This window comes from Rhipicephalus microplus, chromosome 6 (assembly GCF_043290135.1).
Source record: "Rhipicephalus microplus isolate Deutch F79 chromosome 6, USDA_Rmic, whole genome shotgun sequence".
NCBI classification, from domain to species: Eukaryota; Metazoa; Arthropoda; class Arachnida; order Ixodida; family Ixodidae; genus Rhipicephalus; species Rhipicephalus microplus.
This window is the reverse complement of record NC_134705.1, coordinates 4,867,205-4,888,529: the sequence shown is the minus strand read 5'-3', so window position 1 is coordinate 4,888,529 and position 21,325 is coordinate 4,867,205. Positions and strand designations below refer to the sequence as shown.

The window sequence follows — 21,325 nt, the reverse complement described above, 5'->3', positions numbered from 1 at the left end:
TTAGGTACACACTTCTTTCCCTTATTTCATTGAACGAGGGTCTCGTAATGGCAGACTTGCTGTGTTTAGGTTGTATAAGATGGACAATTATTCAGCTGCCCGCTCATAATAGGTTCACGTGCTACGCGATGCCAAACATGCGCATAAGAGTGTTTTCACACTCGTCGTTTGGATTATAGATTGCGCTGACTGTCACTCCTACTTCTAAATTCACATATAAGCCCAAAAAAGTGGATGGAGGAAAGGCCGCTGTGGTAGCTCAGTGGTTAGAGCATCGAACGTGTTATTCGAAGGTCGTAGGCTCGATTCCTGCTCACGGCAGCTTATTCCTTCATCCACTTTTCTTTCTTCTTAATTACATTCAATTGGTTCTAATAACTTCCCGTGTACATTCCTTGGCATTACTGTCTGTTAGATCTCATTATTATTGTGTTAAAACTCGGAAAACGAGCCCTTAGGCATACACTTCTTTCCCTTATTTCATTTAACGAGGGTCTCGTAATGGCAGACTTGCTGTGTTTAGGTTGTATAAAAGGGAAAACTAATCAGCTGCCCGCTCATAATAGGTTCACGTGCTACGTGACGCCAAACATGCGCATAAGAGTGGTTTCACACTCGTCGTTTGGATTATAGATGGCGCTGACTGTCACTTTTACTACTAAATTCACATATAAACCCAAAAAAGTGGATGGAGGGAAGGCCGCTGTGGTAGCTCAGTGGCTAGGGCATCGAACGCGTTATTCGAAGGTCGTAGGTTCGATTCCTGCTCACGGCTGGTTATTCTTTCATCCAATTTTCTTTCTTCTTATTGACATTGAATTGGTTCTAATAACTTCCCGTGTACAATCCTTGGCTTTACTGTCTGTTAGATCTCATTATTATTTTGTTAAAACACGGAAAAACAAGCTCTTAGGTACACACTTCTTTCCCTTATTTCATTGAACGAGGGTCTAGTAATGGCAGACTTGCTGTGTTTAGGTTGTATAAGATGGACAATTAATCAGCTGCCCGCTCATAATAGGTTCACGTGCTACGTGACGCCAACATACGCATAAGAGTGTTTGCACACTCGTCGTTTGGATTTTAGATGGCGCCGACTGTGACTCCTACTTGTAAATTCACATATAAACCCAAAAAAGTGGATGGAGGGAAGGCTGCTGTGGTAGCTCAGTGGTTATAGCATTATTCAAAGGTCGTAAGTTCGATTTCTGCTCCCGGCTCGTTATTCTTTCATCCACTTTTCTTTCTTCTTATTTACATTCAATTGGTTCTAAAAACTTCCCGTGTACATTCCATGGCATTACTGTCTGTTAGATCTCATTATTATTGTGTTAAAACACGGAAAAACGAGCCCTTAGGTATACACTTTTTTCCCTTATTTCATTGAACGAGGGTCTCGTAATGGCAGACTTGCTGTGTTTAGGTTGTATAAGAGGGACAATTCATCAGCTGCCCACTCACAATGAGTTCACGTGCTACGTGATGCCAAACATGCGCCTGAGTGTTTTCACACTCGTCGTTTGGATTAGAGATTGCGCTTACTGTCACTCCTACTTCGAAATTGACATATAAACACAAAAAAGTGGATGGAGGAAAGGCCGCTGTGGTAGCTCAGTGGTTAGAGCATCGAACGCGTTAATCTAAGGTCGTAGGTTCGATTCCTGCTCACGGCTGCTTATTCCTTCATCCACTTTTCTTTCTTCTTATTTACATTCAATTGGTTCTAATACCTTCCCGTGTACATTCCTTGGCATTACTGTCTGTTAGATCTCATTATTATTGTGTTAAAACACGGAAAAACGAGCCCTTAGGCATACACTTCTTTCCCTTATTTCATTGAACGAGGGTCTCGTAATGGCAGACTTGCTGTGTTTAGGTTGTATAAGAGGGACAATTAATCAGCTGCCCGCTCATAATAAGTTCACGTGCTACGTGACGCCAAACATGCGCATAAGAGTGTTTTCACACTCGTCGTTTGAATTATAGATGGCGCTGACTGTCACTCTTACTTTTAAATTCACATATAAACCCAAAAAAGTGGACGGAGGGAAGGCCACTGTGGTAGCTCAGTGGCTAGAGCATCGAAAGCGTTATTCGAAGGTCGTAGGTTCGATTCCTGCTCACGGCTAGTTTTTCCTTCATCCACTTTTCTTTCTTCTTATTCACATTCAATTGGTTCTAATAACTTCCCGTGTACATTCCTTGGCTTTACTGTCTGTTAGATCTCATTATTGTTGTGTTAAAACACGGAAAAACGAGCCCTTAGGTATACACTCTTTCCCTCATTTCATTGAACGAGGGTCTCGTAATGGCAGACTTGCTGTGTTTAGGTTGTATAAGAGGGCCAATTATTCAGCTGCCCGCTCATAATAAGTTCACGTGCTACGTGACGCCAAACATGCGCATAAGAGTGTTTTCACACTCGTCGTTTGGATTATAGATGGCGCTGACTGTCACTCCTACTTCTAAATTCACATATAAACCTCAAAAAGTGGATGGAAGGAAGGCCGCTGTGGTAGCTCAATGGTTAAAGCATCGAACGCGTTATTCGAAGGTCGTAGGTTCGATTACTGCTCACGGCTGGTTATTCTTTCATCCACTTTCTTTCTTCCTTTTTACATTCAATTGGTTCTAATAACTTCCCCTGTACATTATTTGGCATTATTGTCTGTTAGATGTCATTATTATTGTGTTAAAACACGGAAAAACGAGCCCTTAGGTATACACTTCTTTCCCTCATTTCATTGAACTAGGGTCTCGTAATGGCAGACTTGCTGTGTTTAGGTTGTATAAGAGGGCCAATTATTCAGCTGCCCGATCATAATAAGTTCACGTGCTACGTGACGCCCAACATGCGCATAAGAGTGTTTTCACACTCGTCGTTTGGATTAGAGATGGCGCTGACTGTCACTCCTACTTCTAAATTCACATATAAACCCCAAAAAGTGGATGAAGGAAAGGCCGCTGTGGTAGCTCAGTGGTTAGAGCATCGAACACGTTATTCGAAGGTCGTAGGTTCGATTCCTGCTCACGGCTGGTTATTCTTTCATCCACTTTTCTTTCTTCTTATTTACATTCAATTGGTTGTAATAACTTCCTGTGTACATTCCTTGGCATTACTGTCTGTTAGATCTCATTATTATTGGGTTAAAACACGGAAAAACGAGCCCTTAGGTGTACACTTCTTTCCCTTATTTCACTGAACGAGGGTCTCGTAATGGCAGACTTGTTGTGTTTGTGTTGTATAGGAGGGACAATTATTCAGCTGCCCGCTCATAATAGGTTCACGTGCTACGTGACGCCAAACATGCGCATAAAAGTGTTTTCACAGTCGTCGCTTGGATTATAGATGGCGCTGACTGCCACTCCTACTTCTAAATTCACATATCAACCCAAAAAAGTGGATGGAGGGAAGGCCGCTGTGGTAGCTCAGTGTTTAGAGCATCGAACGCGTTATTCGAAGGTCGTAGGTTCGATACCACCTCACGGCTGCTTATTCTTTCATCCACTTTTCTTTCTTATTATTTGCAATTAATTGGTTCTAATAACTTCCCGTGTACATTCCTTGGCATTACTGCCTGTTAGATCTCATTAATATTGTGTTAAAACATGGAAAAACGAGCCCTTAGGTATACACTTCTTTCCCTTATTTCAATGAACGAGGTCCTCGTAATGACAGACTTGCTGTGTTTAGGTTGTATAAGAGGGACAATTATACACCTGCCCGCTCACAATAAGTTCACGTCCTACGTGACGCCAAACATGCGCATAAGAGTGTTTTCACACTCGTCGTTTGGATTATAGATGGCGCTGACTGTCACTCCTAATTCTAAATTCACATATAAACCCAAAAAAGTAGATGGAGGGAAGGCCGCTGTGGTAGCTAAGTGGTTAGAGCATCGAACGCGTTATTCGAAGGTCGTACGTTCGATTCCTGCTCACGGCTGGTTATTCTTTTATCCACTTTTCTTTGTTCTTATTTACATTCAATTGGTTCTAATAACTTCCCGTGTACATTCCTTGGCATTACTGTCTGTTAGAACTCATTAGTATTGTGTTGAAACACGGAAAAACGAGCCCTTACATATACACTTCTTTCCCTTATTTCATAGAACGAGGGTCTCGTAATGGCAGACTTGCTGTGTTTAGGTTGTATAAGAGCGACAATTATTCAGCAGCCCTCTCATAATAAGTTCACGTGCTACGTGACGCCAAACATGCGCATAAGAGTGTTTTCACACTCGTCGTTTGGATTAAAGATGGCGCTGACTGTCACTCCTACTTCTAAATTCACATATAATCCCCAAAAAGTGGATGGAGGGAAGGCCGCTGTGGTAGCTCAGCGGTTAGAGCATCGAACGCGTTATTCGAAGTTCGTAGGTTCGATTCCTGCTCACGGCTGGTTATTCTTTGATCCACTTTTCTTTCTTCTTATTTACATTCAATTGGTTTTAATAACTTCCCGTGTACATTCCTTGGCATTACTGTCTGTTAGATCTCATTATTATTGTGTTAAAACACGGAAAACGAGCCCTTAGGTATACAGTTCTTTCCCTTATTTCATTGAACGAGGGTCTCGTAATGGCAGACTTGCTGTGTTTAGGTTGTATAAGAGGGAGAATTAATCAGCTGCCCACTCGTAATAAATTCACGTGCTACGCGATGCCAAACATGCGCATAAGAGTGTTTTCACACTCGTCGTTTGGATTATAGATGGCGCTGACTGTCACTCCTACTTCTAAATTCACATATAAGCCCAAAAAAGTGGATGGAGGAAAGGCCGCTGTGGTAGCTCAGTGGTTAGAGCATCGAACGTGTTATTCGAAGGTCGTAGGCTCGATTCCTGCTCACGGCTGCTTATTCCTTCATCCACTTTTCTTTCTTCTGAATTACATTCAATTGGTTCTAATAACTTCCCGTGTACATTCCTTGGCATTACTGTCTGTTAGATCTCATTATTATTGTGTTAAAACTCGGAAAAACGAGCCCTTAGGCATACACTTCTTTCCCTTATTTCATTTAACGAGGGTCTCGTAATGGCAGACGTGCTGTGTTTAGGTTGTATAAAAGGGAAAACTAATCAGCTGCCCGCTCATAATAGGTTCACGTGCTACGTGACGCCAAACATGCGCATAAGAGTGGTTTCACACTCGTCGTTTGGATTATAGATGGCGCTGACTGTCACTTCTACTACTAAATTCACATATAAACCCAAAAAAGTGGATGGAGGGAAGGCCGCTTTGGTAGCTCAGTGGCTAGGGCATCGAACGCGTTATTCGAACGTCGTAGGTTCGATTCCTGCTCACGGCTGGTTATTCTTTCATCCAATTTTCTTTCTTCTTATTGACATTGAATTGGTTCTAATAACTTCCCGTGTACAATCCTTGGCTTTACTGTCTGTTAGATCTCATTATTATTTTGTTAAAACACGAAAAAACAAGCTCTTAGGTACACACTTCTTTTCCTTATTTCATTGAACGAGGGTCTAGTAATGGCAGACTTGCTGTGTTTAGGTTGTATAAGATGGACAATTAATGAGCTGCCCGCTCATAATAGGTTCACGTGCTACGTGACGCCAACATACGCATAAGAGTGTTTGCACACTCGTCGTTTGGATTTTAGATGGCGCCGATTGTGACTCCTACTTGTAAATTCACATATAAACCCAAAAAAGTGGATGGAGGGAAGGCTGCTGGGGTAGCTCAGTGGTTATAGCATTATTCAAAGGTCGTAAGTTCGATTCCTGCTCCCGACTCGTTATTCTTTCATCCACTTTTCTTTCTTCTTATTTACATTCAATTGGTTCTAAAAACTTCCCGTGTACATTCCATGGCATTACTGTCTGTTAGATCTCATTATTATTGTGTTAAAACACGGAAAAACGAGCCTTAGGTATACACTTTTTTCCCTTATTTCATTGAACGAGGGTCTCCTAATGGCAGACTTGCTGTGTTTAGGTTGTATAAGAGGGACAATTCATCAGCTGCCCACTCACAATGAGTTCACGTGCTACGTGATGCCAAACATGCGCCTGAGTGTTTTCACACTCGTCTTTTGGATTATAGATTGCGCTTACTGTCACTCCTACTTCGAAATTGACATATAAACACAAAAAAGTGGATGGAGGAAAGGCCGCTGTGGTAGATCAGTGGTTAGAGCATCGAACGCGTTAATCTAAGGTCGTAGGTTCGATTCCTGCTCACGGCTGCTTATTCCTTCATCCACTTTTCTTTCTTCTTATTTACATTCAATTGGTTCTAATACCTTCCCGTGTACATTCCTTGGCATTACTGTCTGTTAGATCTCATTATTATTGTGTTAAAACACGGAAAAACGAGCCCTTAGGCATACACTTCTTTCCCTTATTTCATTGAACGAGGGTCTCGTAATGGCAGACTTGCTGTGTTTAGGTTGTATAAGAGGGACAATTAATCAGCTGCCCGCTCATAATAAGTTCACGTGCTACGTGACGCCAAACATGCGCATAAGAGTGTTTTCACACTCGTCGTTTGAATTATAGATGGCGCTGACTGTCACTCTTACTTTTAAATTCACATATAAACCCAAAAAAGTGGACGGAGGGAAGGCCGCTGTGGTAGCTCAGTGGCTAGAGCATCGAAAGCGTTATTCGAAGGTCGTAGGTTCGATTCCTGCTCACGGCTGGTTTTTCCTTCATCCACTTTTCTTTCTTCTTATTCACATTCAATTGGTTCTAATAACTTCCCGTGTACATTCCTTGGCTTTACTGTCTGTTAGATCTCATTATTGTTGTGTTAAAACACGGAAAAACGAGCCCTTAGGTATACACTCTTTCCCTCATTTCATTGAACGAGGGTCTCGTAATGGCAGACTTGCTGTGTTTAGGTTGTATAAGAGGGCCAATTATTCAGCTGCCCGCTCATAATAAGTTCACGTGCTACGTGACGCCAAACATGCGCATAAGAGTGTTTTCACACTCGTCGTTTGGATTATAGATGGCGCTGACTGTCACTCCTACTTCTTAATTCACATATAAACCTCAAAAAGTGGATGGAAGGAAGGCCGCTGTGGTAGCTCAATGGTTAAAGCATCGAACGCGTTATTCGAAGGTCGTAGGTTCGATTACTGCTCACGGCTGGTTATTCTTTCATCCACTTTCTTTCTTCCTTTCTACATTCAATTGGTTCTAATAACTTCCCCTGTACATTATTTGGCATTATTGTCTGTTAGATGTCATTATTATTGTGTTAATACACGGAAAAACGAGCCCTTAGGTATACACTTCTTTCCCTCATTTCATTGAACTAGGGTCTCGTAATGGCAGACTTGCTGTGTTTAGGTTGTATAAGAGGGCCAATTATTCAGCTGCCCGATCATAATAAGTTCACGTGCTACGTGACGCTCAACATGCGCATAAGAGTGTTTTCACACTCGTCGTTTGGATTAGAGATGGCGCTGACTGTCACTCCTACTTCTAAATTCACATATAAACCCCAAAAAGTGGACGAAGGAAAGGCCGCTGTGGTAGCTCAGTGGTTAGAGCATCGAACACGTTATTCGAAGGTCGTAGGTTCGATTCCTGCTCACGGCTGGTTATTCTTTCATCCACTTTTCTTTCTTCTTATTTACATTCAATTGGTTGTAATAACTTCCTGTGTACATTCCTTGGCATTACTGTCTGTTAGATCTCATTATTATTGGGTTAAAACACGGAAAAACGAGCCCTTAGGTGTACACTTCTTTCCCTTATTTCACTGAACGAGGGTCTCGTAATGGCAGACTTGCTGTGTTTATGTTGTATAGGAGGGACAATTATTCAGCTGCCCGCTCACAATAAGTTCACGTCCTACGTGACGCCAAACATGCGCATAAGAGTGTTTTCACACTCGTCGTTTGGATTATAGATGGCGCTGACTGTCACTCCTATTTCTAAATTCACATATAAACCCAAAAAAGTAGATGGAGGGAAGGCCGCTGTGGTAGCTAAGTGGTTAGAGCATCGAACGCGTTATTCGAAGGTCGTACGTTCGATTCCTGCTCACGGCTGGTTATTCTTTTATCCACTTTTCTTTGTTCTTATTTACATTCAATTGGTTCTAATAACTTCCCGTGTACATTCCTTGGCATTACTGTCTGTTAGAACTCATTAGTATTGTGTTGAAACACGGAAAAACGAGCCCTTACATATACACTTCTTTCCCTTATTTCATAGAACGAGGGTCTCGTAATGGCAGACTTGCTGTGTTTAGGTTGTATAAGAGCGAGAATTATTCAGCAGCCCTCTCATAATGAGTTCACGTGCTACGTGACGCCAAACATGCGCATAAGAGTGTTTTCACACTCGTCGTTTGGATTATAGATGGCGCTGACTGTCACTCCTACTTCTAAATTCACATATAAACCCCAAAAAGTGGATGGAGGGAAGGCCGCTGTGGTAGCTCAGCGGTTAGAGCATCGAACGCGTTATTCGAAGGTCGTAGGTTTGATTCCTGCTCACGGCTGGTTATTCTTTCATCCACTTTTCTTTCTTCTTATTTACATTCAATTGGTTTTAATAACTTCACGTGTACATTCCTTGGCATTACTGTCTGTTAGATCTCATTATTATTGTGTTAAAACACGGAAAACGAGCCCTTAGGTATACAGTTCTTTCCCTTATTTCATTGAACGAGGGTCTCGTAATGGCAGACTTGCTGTGTTTAGGTTGTATAAGAGGGAGAATTAATCAGCTGCCCACTCGTAATAAATTCACGTGCTACGCGATGCCAAACATGCGCATATGAGTGTTTTCACACTCGTCGTTTGGATTATAGATGGCGCTGACTGTCACTCCTACTTCTAAATTCACATATAAGCCCAAAAAAGTGGATGGAGGAAAGGCCGCTGTGGTAGCTCAGTGGTTAGGGCATCGAACGTGTTATTCGAAGGTCGTAGGCTCGATTCCTGCTCACGGCTGCTTATTCCTTCATCCACTTTTCTTTCTTCTTAATTACATTCAATTGGTTCTAATAACTTCCCGTGTACATTCCTTGGCATTACTGTCTGTTAGATCTCATTAATATTGTGTTAAAACTCGGAAAAACGAGCCCTTAGGCATACACTTCTTTCCCTTATTTCATTTAACGAGGGTCTCGTAATGGCAGACGTGCTGTGTTTAGGTTGTATAAAAGGGAAAACTAATCAGCTGCCCGCTCATAATAGGTTCACGTGCTACGTGACGCCAAACATGCGCATAAGAGTGGCTTCACACTCGTCGTTTGGATTATAGATGGTGCTGACTGTCACTTCTACTACTAAATTCACATATAAACCCAAAAAAGTGGATGGAGGGAAGGCCGCTTTGGTAGCTCAGTGGCTAGGGCATCGAACGCGTTATTCGAAGGTCGTAGGTTCGATTCGTGCTCACGGCTGGTTATCCACTTTTATGTCTTCTTATTGACATTGAATTGGTTCTAATAACTTCCCGTGTACAATCCTTGGCTTTACTCTCTGTTAGATCTCATTAATATTTTGTTAAAACACGGAAAAACAAGCTCTTAGGTACACACTTCTTTCCCTTATTTCATTGAACGAGGGTCTCGTAATGGCAGACTTGCTGTGTTTAGGTTGTATAAGATGGACAATTAATCAGCTGCCCGCTCATAATAGGTTCACGTGCTACGTGACGCCAACATACGCATAAGAGTGTTTGCACACTCGTCGTTTGGATTATAGATGGCGCTGACTGTCACTCCTACTTCTAAATTCACATATAAGCCCAAAAAAGTGGATGGAGGAAAGGCCGCTGTGGTAGCTCAGTGGTTAGAGCATCGAACGTGTTATTCGAAGGTCGTAGGCTCGATGCCTGCTCACGGCTGCTTATTCCTTCATCCACTTTTCTTTCTTTTTAATTACATTCAATTGGTTCTAATACCTTCCCGTGTACATTCCATGGCATTACTGTCTGTTAGATCTCATTATTATTGTGTTAAAACACGGAAAAACGAGCCCTTAGGTATACACTTTTTTCCCTTATTTCATTGAACGAGGGTCTCGTAATGGCAGACTTGCTGTGTTTAGGTTGTATAAGAGGGACAATTCATCAGCTGCCCACTCACAATGAGTTCACGTGCTACGTGATGCCAAACATGCGCCTGAGTGTTTTCACACTCTTCGTTTGGATTATAGATTGCGCTTACTGTCACTCCTACTTCGAAATTCACATATAAACACAAAAAAGTGGATGAAGGAAAGGCCGCTGTGGTAGCTCAGGGGTTAGAGCATCGAACGCGTTAATCTAAGGTCGTAGGTTCGATTCCTGCTCACGGCTGCTTATTCCTTCATCCACTTTTCTTTCTTCTTATTTACATTCAATTGGTTCTAATACCTTCCCGTGTACATTCCTTGGCATTACTGTCTGTTAGATCTCATTATTATTGTGTTAAAACACGGAAAAACGAGCCCTTAGGCATACACTTCTTTCCCTTATTTCATTGAACGAGGGTCTCGTAATGGCAGACTTGCTGTGTTTAGGTTGTATAAGAGGGACAATTATTCAGCTGCCCGCTCATAATAAGTTCACGTGCTACGTGACGCCAAACATGCGCATAAGAGTGTTTTCACACTCGTCGTTTGAATTATAGATGGTGCTGACTGTCACTCTTACTTTTAAATTCACATATAAACCCAAAAAAGTGGACGGAGGGAAGGCCGCTGTGGTAGCTCAGTGGCTATAGCATCGAACGCGTTATTCGAAGGTCGTAGGTTCGATTCCTGCTCACGGCTGGTTATTCTTTCATCCACTTTTCTTTCTTCTTATTTACATTCAATTGGTTCTAATAACTTCCCGAGTACATTCCTCGCTTTACTGTCTGTTAGATCTCATTATTATTGTGTTAAAACACGGAAAAACGAGCCCTTAGGTGTACACTTCTTTCCCTTATTTCATTGAACGAGGTTCTTGTAATGGCAGACTTGCTGTGTTTAGGTTGTATAAGAGCGACAATTACTCAGCTGCCCGCTCATAATAAGTTCACCTGCTACGTGACGCCAAACATTCACATAAGAGTGTTTTCACACTCGTCGTTTGGATTATAGGTGGCGCTGACTGTCACTCCTACTTCTAAATTCACATATAAACCCAAAAAAGTGGATGGAGGGAAGGCCGCTGTGGTAGCTCAGTAGTTAGAGCATCGAACGCGTTATTCGAAGGTCGTAGGTTCGATTCCTGCTCACGGCTGGTTATTCCTTCATCCACTTTTCTTTCTTCTTATTTACATTCAATTGGTTCTAATAACTTCCCGTGTACATTCCTTGGCTTTACTGTCTGTTAGATCTCATTATTGTTGTGTTAAAACATGGAAAAACGAGCCCTTAGGTATACACTTCTTTCCCTTATTTCATTGAACGAGGGTCTCGTAATGGCAGACTTGCTGTGTTTAGGTTGTATAAGAACGACAATTAATCAGCTGCCCGCTCATAATAAGTTCACCTGCTACGTGACGCCAACATACGCATAAGAGTGTTTGCACACTCGTCGTTTGGATTATAGATGGCGCTGACTGTCACTCCTACTTCTAAATTCACATATGAACCCAAAAAAGTGGATGGAGGAAAGGCCGCTGTGGTAGCTCAGTGGCTAGAGCATCGAACGCGTTATTCGAAGGCCGTAGGTTCGATTCCTGCTCACGGCTGGTTATTCTTTCATCCACTTTCTTTCTTCCTTTTTACATTCAATTGGTTCTAATAACTTCCCCTGTACATTATTTGGCATTATTGTCTGTTAGATGTCATTATTATTGTGTTAAAACACGGAAAAACGAGCCCTTAGGTATACACTTCTTTCCCTCATTTCATTGAACTAGGGTCTCGTAATGGCAGACTTGCTGTGTTTAGGTTGTATAAGAGGGCCAATTATTCAGCTGCCCGCTCATAATAGGTTCACGTGCTACGTGACGCCAAACATGCGCATAAGAGTGTTTTCACACTCGTCGTTTGAATTATAGATGGCGCTGACTGTCACTCTTACTTTTAAATTCACATATAAACCCAAAAAAGTGGACGGAGGGAAGGCCGCTGTGGTAGCTCAGTGGCTATAGCATCGAACGCGTTATTCGAAGGTCGTAGGTTCGATTCCTGCTCACGGCTGGTTATTCTTTCATCCACTTTTCTTTCTTCTTATTTACATTCAATTGGTTCTAATAACTTCCCGTGTACATTCCTCGCTTTACTGTCTGTTAGATCTCATTATTATTGTGTTAAAACACGGAAAAACGAGCCCTTAGGTGTACACTTCTTTCCCTTATTTCATTGAACGAGGTTCTCGTAATGGCAGACTTGCTGTGTTTAGGTTGTATAAGAGCGACAATTACTCAGCTGCCCGCTCATAATAAGTTCACCTGCTACGTGACGCCAAACATTCACATAAGAGTGTTTTCACACTCGTCGTTTGGATTATAGGTGGCGCTGACTGGCACTCCTACTTCTAAATTCACATATAAACCCAAAAAAGTGGATGGAGGGAAGGCCGCTGTGGTAGCTCAGTAGTTAGAGCATCGAACGCGTTATTCGAAGGTCGTAGGTTCGATTCCTGCTAACGGCTGGTTATTCCTTCATCCACTTTTCTTTCTTCTTATTTACATTCAATTGGTTCTAATAACTTCCCGTGTACATTCCTTGGCTTTACTGTCTGTTAGATCTCATTATTGTTGTGTTAAAACACGGAAAAACGAGCCCTTAGGTATACACTTCTTTCCCTTTTTTCATTGAACGAGGGTCTCGTAATGGCAGACTTGCTGTGTTTAGGTTGTATAAGAACGACAATTAATCAGCTGCCCGCTCATAATAAGTTCACCTGCTACGTGACGCCAAACATGCGCATAAGAGTGTTTTCACACTCGTCGTTTGGATTATAGATGGCGCTGACTGTCACTCCTACTTCTAAATTCACATATGAACCCAAAAAAGTGGATGGAGGAAAGGTCGCTGTGGTAGCTCAGTGGCTAGAGCATCGATCGCGTTATTCGAAGGCCGTAGCTTCGATTCCTGCTCACGGCTGGTTATTCTTTCATCCACTTTTCTTTCTTCTTATTTACATTCAATTGGTTCTAATAACTTCCCTTGTACATTCCTTGCCTTTACTGCCTGTTAGATCTCATTATTATTGTGTTAAAGTACGGAAAAACGAGCTCTAGGTATACACTTGTTTCCCTTATTTCATTGAACGAGGGTCTCGTAATGGCAGACTTACTGTGTTTAGGTTGTATAAGAGAGACAAATAATCAGCTGCCCACTCATAATAAGTTCACGTGCTACGTGATGCCAAACATGCGCATAAGAGTGTTTTCACACTCGTAGTTTGGACTATAGATGGCATTGACTGTCACTCCTACTTCCAACTTCACATATAAACCCAAAAAGTGGGTGGAGGGAAGGCCGCTGTGGCAGTTTAGTGGTTAGAGCATCGAACGCGTTATTCGAAGGTCGTAGGTTCGATTCCTGCTCATGGCTGGTTATTCTTTTATCCACTTTTTTTCTTCTTATTTACATTCAATTGGTTTTAATAACTTCCCTTGTACATTCCTTGGCATTACTCTCTGTTAGATCTCATTATTATTGTGTTAAAACACGGAAAAACGAGCCCTTAGGCATACACTTCTTTCCCTTATTTCATTGAACGAGGGTCTCGTAATGGCAGACTTGCTCTGTTTATGTTGTATAGGAGGGCCAATTATTCAGCTGCCCGATCATAATAAGTTCACGTGCTACGTGACGCCCAACATGCGCATAAGAGTGTTTTCACACTCGTCGTTTGGATTAGAGATGGCGCTGACTGTCACTCCTACTTCTAAATTCACATATAAACCCCAAAAAGTGGATGAAGGAAAGGCCGCTGTGGTAGCTCAGTGGTTAGAGCATCGAACACGTTATTCGAAGGTCGTATGTTCGATTCCTGCTCACGGCCGGTTATTCTTTCATCCACTTTTCTTTCTTCTTATTTACATTCAATTGGTTGTAATAACTTCCTGTGTACATTCCTTGGCATTACTGTCTGTTAGATCTCATTAATATTGGGTTAAAACACGGAAAAACGAGCCCTTAGGTGTACAATTCTTTCCCTTATTTCACTGAACGAGGGTCTCGTAATGGCAGACTTGCTGTGTTTATGTTGTATAGGAGGGACAATTATTCAGCTGCCCGCTCATAATAGGTTCACGTGCTACGTGACGCCAAACATGCGCATAAAAGTGTTTTCACAGTCGTCGCTTGGATTATAGATGGCGCTGACTGCCACTCCTACTTCTAAATTCACATATCAACCCAAAAAAGTGGATGGAGGGAAGGCCGCTGTGGTAGCTCAGTGTTTAGAGCATCGAACGCGTTATTCGAAGGTCGTAGGTTCGATTCCACCTCACGGCTGCTTATTCTTTCATCCACTTTTCTTTCTTCTTATTTGCATTAAATTGGTTCTAATAACTTCCCGTGTACATTCCTTGGCATTACTGTCTGTTAGATCTCATTAATATTGTGTTAAAACATGGAAAAACGAGCCCTTAGGTATACACTTCTTTCCCTTATTTCAATGAACGAGGTCCTCGTAATGACAGACTTTGCTGTGTTTAGGTTGTATAAGAGGGACAATTAATCAGCTGCCCGCTCACAATAAGTTCACGTCCTACGTGACGCCAAACATGCGCATAAGAGTGTTTTCACACTCGTCGTTTGGATTATAGATGGCGCTGACTGTCACTCCTATTTCTAAATTCACATATAAACCCAAAAAAGTAGATGGAGGGAAGGCCGCTGTGGTAGCTAAGTGGTTAGAGCATCGAACGCGTTATTCGAAGGTCGTACGTTCGATTCCTGCTCACGGCTGGTTATTCTTTTATCCACTTTTCTGTGTTCTTATTTACATTCAATTGGTTCTAATAACTTCCCGTGTACATTCCTTGACATTACTGTCTGTTAGAACTCATTAGTATTGTGTTGAAACACGGAAAAACGAGCCCTCACATATACACTTCTTTCCCTTATTTCATAGAACGAGGGTCTCGTAATGGCAGACTTGCTGTGTTTAGGTTGTATAAGAGGGACAATTCATCAGCTGCCCACTCACAATGAGTTCACGTGCTACGTGATGCCAAACATGCGCCTGAGTGTTTTCACACTCTTCGTTTGGATTATAGATTGCGCTTACTGTCACTCCTACTTCGAAATTCACATATAAACACAAAAAAGTGGATGAAGGAAAGGCCGCTGTGGTAGCTCAGGGGTTAGAGCATCGAACGCGTTAATCTAAGGTCGTAGGTTCGATTCCTGCTCACGGCTGCTTATTCCTTCATCCACTTTTCTTTCTTCTTATTTACATTCAATTGGTTCTAATACCTTCCCGTGTACATTCCTTGGCATTACTGTCTGTTAGATCTCATTATTATTGTGTTAAAACACGGAAAAACGAGCCCTTAGGCATACACTTCTTTCCCTTATTTCATTTAACGAGGGTCTCGTAATGGCAGACGTGCTGTGTTTAGGTTGTATAAAAGGGAAAACTAATCAGCTGCCCGCTCATAATAGGTTCACGTGCTACGTGACGCCAAACATGCGCATAAGACTGGTTTCACACTCGTCGTTTGGATTATAGATGGCGCTGACTGTCACTTCTACTACTAAATTCACATATAAACCCAAAAAAGTGGATGGAGGGAAGGCCGCTTTGGTAGCTCAGTGGCTAGGGCATCGAACGCGTTATTCGAAGGTTGTAGGTTCGATTCCTGCTCACGGCTGGCTATTCTTTCATCCACTTTTCTGTCTTCTTATTGACATTGAATTGGTTCTAATAACTTCCCGTGTACAATCCTTGGCTTTACTCTCTGTTAGATCTCATTAATATTTTGTTAAAACACGGAAAAACAAGCTCTTAGGTACACACTTCTTTCCCTTATTTCATTGAACGAGGGTCTCGTAATGGCAGACTTGCTGTGTTTAGGTTGTATAAGATGGACAATTAATCAGCTGCCCGCTCATAATAGGTTCACGTGCTACGTGACGCCAACATACGCATAAGAGTGTTTGCACACACGTCGTTTGGATTATAGATGGCGCTGACTGTCACTCCTACTTCTAAATTCACATATAAGCCCAAAAAAGTGGATGGAGGAAAGGCCGCTGTGGTAGCTCAGTGGTTAGAGCATTGAACGTGTTATTTGAAGGTCGTAGGCTCGATTCCTGCTCACGGCTGCTTATTCCTTCATCCACTTTTCTTTCTTTTTAATTACATTCAATTGGTTCTAATACCTTCCCGTGTACATTCCATGGCATTACTGTCTGTTAGATCTCATTATTATTGTGTTAAAACACGGAAAAACGAGCCCTTAGGTATACACTTTTTTCCCTTATTTCATTGAACGAGGGTCTCGTAATGGCAGACTTGCTGTGTTTAGGTTGTATAAGAGGGACAATTCATCAGCTGCCCACTCACAATGAGTTCACGTGCTACGTGATGCCAAACATGCGCCTGAGTGTTTTCACACTCTTCGTTGGGATTATAGATTGCGCTTACTGTCACTCCTACTTCGAAATTCACATATAAACACAAAAAAAGTGGATGAAGGAAAGGCCGCTGTGGTAGCTCAGGGGTTAGAGCATCGAACGCGTTAATCTAAGGTCGTAGGTTCGATTCCTGCTCACGGCTGCTTATTCCTTCATCCACTTTTCTTTCTTCTTATTTACATTCAATTGGTTCTAATACCTTCCCGTGTACATTCCTTGGCATTACTGTCTGTTAGATCTCATTATTATTGTGTTAAAACACGGAAAAACGAGCCCTTAGGTGTACACTTCTTTCCCTTTTTTCATTGAACGAGGGTCTCGTAATGGCAGACTTGCTGTGTTTAGGTTGTATAAGAACGACAATTAATCAGCTGCCCGCTCATAATAGGTTCACGTGCTACGTGACGCCAAACATGCGCATAAGAGTGTTTTCACACTCGTCGTTTGAATTATAGATGGCGCTGACTGTCACTCTTACTTTTAAATTCACATATAAACCCAAAAAAGTGGACGGAGGGAAGGCCGCTGTGGTAGCTCAGTGGCTATAGCATCGAACGCGTTATTCGAAGGTCGTAGGTTCGATTCCTGCTCACGGCTAGTTATTCTTTCATCCACTTTTCTTTCTTCTTATTTACATTCAATTGGTTCTAATAACTTCCCGAGTACATTCCTCGCTTTACTGTCTGTTAGATCTCATTATTATTGTGTTAAAACACGGAAAAACGAGCCCTTAGGTGTGCACTTCTTTCCCTTATTTCATTGAACGAGGTTCTCGTAATGGCAGGCTTGCTGTGTTTAGGTTGTATAAGAGCGACAATTACTCAGCTGCCCGCTCATAATAAGTTCACCTGCTACGTGACGCCAAACATTCACATAAGAGTGTTTTCACACTCGTCGTTTGGATTATAGGTGGCGCTGACTGTCACTCCTACTTCTAAATTCACATATAAACCCAAAAAAGTGGATGGAGGGAATGCCGCTGTGGTAGCTCAGTAGTTAGAGCATCGAACGCGTTATTCGAAGGTCGTAGGTTCGATTCCTGCTCACGGCTGGTTATTCCTTCATCCACTTTTCTTTCTTCTTATTTACATTCAATTGGTTCTAATAACTTCCCGTGTACATTCCTTGGCTTTACTGTCTGTTAGATCTCATTATTGTTGTGTTAAAACATGGAAAAACGAGCCCTTAGGTATACACTTCTTTCCCTTATTTCATTGAACTAGGGTCTCGTAATGGCAGACTTGCTGTGTTTAGGTTGTATAAGAGGGCCAACTATTCAGCTGCCCGATCATAATAAGTTCACGTGCTACGTGACGCCCGACATGCGCATAAGAGTGTTTTCATACTCGTCGTTTGGATTAGAGATGGCGCTGACTGTCACTCCTACTTCTAAATTCACATATAAACCCCAAAAAGTGGATGAAGGAAAGGCCGCTGTGGTAGCTCAGTGGTTAGAGCATCGAACACGTTATTCGAAGGTCGTAGGTTCGATTCCTGCTCACGGCCGGTTATTCTTTCATCCACTTTTCTTTCTTCTTATTTACATTCAATTGGTTGTAATAACTTCCTGTGTACATTCCTTGGCATTACTGTCTGTTAGATCTCATTATTATTGGGTTAAAACACGGAAAAACGAGCCCTTAGGTGTACACTTCTTTCCCTTATTTCACTGAACGAGGGTCTCGTAATGGCAGACTTGCTGTGTTTATGTTGTATAGGAGGAACAATTATTCAGCTGCCCGCTCATAATAGGTTCACGTGCTACGTGACGCCAAACATGCGCATAAAAGTGTTTTCACAGTCGTCGCTTGGATTATAGATGGCGCTGACTGCCACTCCTACTTCTAAATTCACATATCAACCCAAAAAAGTGGATGGAGGGAAGGCCGCTGTGGTAGCTCAGTGTTTAGAGCATCGAACGCGTTATTCGAAGGTCGTAGGTTCGATTCCACCTCACGGCTGCTTATTCTTTCATCCACTTTTCTTTCTTCTTATTTGCATTAAATTGGTTCTAATAACTTCCCGTGTACATTCCTTGGCATTACTGTCTGTTAGATCTCATTAATATTGTGTTAAAACATGGAAAAACGAGCCCTTAGGTATACACTTCTTTCCCTTATTTCAATGAACGAGGTCCTCGTAATGACAGACTTGCTGTGTTTAGGTTGTATAAGAGGGACAATTATTCAGCTGCCCGCTCACAATAAGTTCACGTCCTACGTGACGCCAAACATGCGCATAAGAGTGTTTTCACACTCGTCGTTTGGAGTATAGATGGCGCTGACTGTCACTCCTATTTCTAAATTCACATATAAACCCAAAAAAGTAGATGGAGGGAAGGCCGCTGTGGTAGCTAAGTGGTTAGAGCATCGAACGCGTTATTCGAAGGTCGTACGTTCGATTCCTGCTCACGGCTGGTTATTCTTTTATCCACTTTTCTTTGTTCTTATTTACATTCAATTGGTTCTAATAACTTCCCGTGTACATTCCTTGGCATTACTGTCTGTTAGAACTCATTAGTATTGTGTTGAAACACGGAAAAACGAGCCCTCACATATACACTTCTTTCCCTTATTTCATAGAACGAGGGTCTCGTAATGGCAGACTTGCTGTGTTTAGGTTGTATAAGAGCGACAATTATTCAGCAGCCCTCTCATAATAAGTTCACGTGCTACGTGACGCCAAACATGCGCATAAGAGTGTTTTCACACTCGTCGTTTGGATTATAGATGGCGCTGACTGTCACTCCTACTTCTAAATTCACATATAAACCCCAAAAAGTGGATGGAGGGAAGGCCGCTGTGGTAGCTCAGCGGTTAGAGCATCGAACGCGTTATTCGAAGGTCGTAGGTTCGATTCCTGCTCACGGCTGGTTATTCTTTCATCCACTTTTCTTTCTTCTTATTTACATTCAATTGGTTTTATTAACTTCCCGTGTACATTCCTTGGCATTACTGTCTGTTAGATCTCATTATTATTGTGTTAAAACACGGAAAACGAGCCCTTAGGTATACAGTTCTTTCCCTTATTTCATTGAACGAGGGTCTCGTAATGGCAGACTTGCTGTGTTTAGGTTGTATAAGAGGGAGAATTAATCAGCTGCCCGCTCATAATAGGTTCACGTGCTACGTGACGCCAACATACGCATAAGAGTGTTTGCACACTCGTCGTTTGGATTATAGATGGCGCTGACTGTCACTCCTACTTCTAAATTCACATATAAGCCCAAAAAAGTGGATGGAGGAAAGGCCGCTGTGGTAGCTCAGTGGTTAGAGCATCGAACGTGTTATTCGAAGGTCGCAGGCTCGATTCCTGCTCACGGCTGCTTATTCCTTCATCCACTTTTCTTTCTTTTTAATTACATTCAATGGGTTCTAATAACTTCCCGTGTACATTCCTTGGCTTTACTGTCTGTTAGATCTCATTATTGTTGTGTTAAAACGCGGAAAAACGAGCCCTTAGGTATACACTTCTTTCCCTTTTTTCATTGAACGAGGGTCTCGTAATGGCAGACTTGCTGTGTTTAGGTTGTATAAGAGGGACAATTATTCAGCTGCCCGCTCACAATAAGTTCACGTCCTACGTGACGCCAAACATGCGCATAAGAGTGTTTTCACACTCGTCGTTTGGAGTATAGATGGCGCTGACTGTCACTCCTATTTCTAAATTCACATATAAACCCAAAAAAGTAGATGGAGGGAAGGCCGCTGTGGTAGCTAAGTGGTTAGAGCATCGAACGCGTTATTCGAAGGTCGTACGTTCGATTCCTGCTCACGGCTGGTTATTCTTTTATCCACTTTTCTTTGTTCTTATTTACATTCAATTGGTTCTAATAACTTCCCGTGTACATTCCTTGGCATTACTGTCTGTTAGAACTCATTAGTATTGTGTTGAAACACGGAAAAACGAGCCCTCACATATACACTTCTTTCCCTTATTTCATAGAACGAGGGTCTCGTAATGGCAGACTTGCTGTGTTTAGGTTGTATAAGAGCGACAATTATTCAGCAGCCCTCTCATAATAAGTTCACGTGCTACGTGACGCCAAACATGCGCATAAGAGTGTTTTCACACTCGTCGTTTGGATTATAGATGGCGCTGACTGTCACTCCTACTTCTAAATTCACAATTAACCCCAAAAAGTGGATGGAGGGAAGGCCGCTGTGGTAGCTCAGCGGTTAGAGCATCGAACGCGTTATTCGAAGGTCGTAGGTTCGATTCCTGCTCACGGCTGGTTATTCTTTCATCCACTTTTCTTTCTTCTTATTTACATTCAATTGGTTTTAATAACTTCCCGTGTACATTCCTTGGCATTACTGTCTGTTAGATCTCATTATTATTGTGTTAAAACACGGAAAACGAGCCCTTAGGTATACAGTTCTTTCCCTTATTTCATTGAACGAGGGTCTCGTAATGGCAGACTTGCTGTGTTTAGGTTGTATAAGAGGGAGAATTAATCAGCTGCCCGCTCATAATAGGTTCACGTGCTACGTGACGCCAAACATGCGCATAAGAGTGGTTTCACACTCGTCGTTTGGATTATAGATGGCGCTGACTGTCACTTCTACTACTACATTCACATATAAACCCAAAAAAGTGGATGGAGGGAAGGCCGCTGTGGTAGCTCAGTGGCTAGGGCATCGAACGCGTTATTCGAAGGTCGTAGGTTCGATTCCTGCTCACGGCTGGTTATTCTTTCATCCACTTTTCTTTCTTCTTATTGACATTGAATTGGTTCTAATAACTTCCCGTGTACAATCCTTGGCTTTACTGTCTGTTAGATCTCATTAATATTTTGTTAAAACACGGAAAAACAAGC

At 42.1% G+C, this 21,325-nt stretch overlaps 2 non-coding genes across 2 annotated transcripts; both read left to right on the top strand.

Annotated features, from left to right (window-relative positions):
- The first annotated feature begins 248 nt into the window (after window positions 1-248).
- On the top strand, window positions 249-321 carry TRNAT-UGU (transfer RNA threonine (anticodon UGU)). The gene has a single exon. It is a non-coding gene; the product is annotated as a tRNA-Thr (tRNA).
- A 19,436-nt stretch (window positions 322-19,757) lies between these two features.
- TRNAT-UGU (transfer RNA threonine (anticodon UGU)) lies at window positions 19,758-19,830 on the top strand. The gene has a single exon. It is a non-coding gene; the product is annotated as a tRNA-Thr (tRNA).
- Window positions 19,831-21,325: the final 1,495 nt, after the last annotated feature.